We start from the raw sequence: 1567 nt of genomic DNA, 5'->3' as shown, positions 1-1567 counted from the left end.
CTGGAAATGAAAGTGAACCCTAAGTGATAAGGGGCAGCCTGCCCATCTCCTGTGCGTCCTGTCTCTGCCTTTTGCTATTTTCCTATGAAGAAGCAGATTCCCATAGACTGTCGTTAGAGTGCATGTTTCCCGGCTTGAAAGGGGGCTGTACATCAACTCCCCTATGTCGGGGACTTAACAAGAAAAACTAGGCCCTCCTGCTTATAGCCCAGGCTGAGCAGTTTGGCTCTTGTTGGAAACTACTGAATAAAATACATGGAAGGCCGGTTTTACTTTTACAAATTAATTTGCACTTTCCTCTCTCTTGTCCCACTTCACAGGCTTGTCAGCTCCCCCATCTCAGCTGTCCTCTGCTGCCTGCGTGTCTCCAGTCTCCCAAAGAACCACAACCGCTTGTCCTAGAAAGGGGATCCAGGCTTGGAGCCAGCCAATTGGATTTGAGCTTTAAGGTAAGATTTTTGTTCAAGAACTTTAGCTGCCAGAGGTATAACATGTCATTCAGATGCTGGGAAAATAATAACCATGAAGGAGATGTTTATATACACAAGGATGGTGGGAATGATAAAGAGGTAAACTTCCTAATTCCTCAGAGGACCACATAACTTTACAAGGACTGGGTCTTGGAATGCTGGTAAACTGTTCTACAGCAATAGAAAATGTATACAGGGTATTTACGATACTGTCCTAATGAGATCCCATTCTTGTACATATTACATGTACATGCATAGAAAACACCTAAAAGGATGGATATGAATGTTGTGGGTGAGACACCCAATGGCTTTTACTTTATTCCTTATACTTACTGGGTTGTTTGAAAAAAATTAAGTGAGCATATATTTAATAATCAGATGGGGAAAATAAAGATCTTAAAGATGAGAAAGAAAATCATTAAAAGTATATCCTAAGTACCTCAAATGAGTCTAGTAGATTGAAATTACATAACTGATAAGAATGCATTTTTGAAAGTTGTGTAGTTTCATAAAAATACAACGTAGTACATTTTTCTCAGTCCTTAATCTCCCCTCCTCACTTAGAATTAATAGGCACACCTTTATGTATGTTTAGATTCAGAATTTTATTTTAAATGGATTTCTATGCCATAACATAATATCTGTGATACTCTTACTAAAAATTATGTATAATGGTCAAATACTAACAATTTTTGCAAAAAGCTCTCATTACATTTTCTTCAAAATAGGAAAAGTTCACATTACATACCATTTTGAACATGATTGTTTGCTTACAAATAATTTACTGTAAAAATGTTATTTTCAAAGAAAATTTATGGGAAATGATAAAGCAACTACAAAAATCTTTACAATAAAATCCAGGATAAAAATACTTTTGGGGGGTTGAAAATTTATCAACATGTATAGGTGGATTATAAATAAATTTTGGCACTCTGATGGGTTCAAGGGCACTTTAAAAGTTGTCTAGTTAAATTACTACAGATAGGACATGTTTGGTGAAACCCAATCTGTAAGTGTAACACCAACAATCATTTCTTCCTGCTAAAACATAGAAATAATTTATCTGAAAACTGAGTGCTATGAAGAGTTCTATTTCT

This window comes from Lipotes vexillifer, unplaced genomic scaffold, assembly GCF_000442215.2.
Source record: "Lipotes vexillifer unplaced genomic scaffold, Lipotes_vexillifer_v1.1 scaffold668, whole genome shotgun sequence".
NCBI lineage: Eukaryota > Metazoa > Chordata > Mammalia > Artiodactyla > Lipotidae > Lipotes > Lipotes vexillifer.
Note: the sequence above shows the minus strand (reverse complement) of the source record.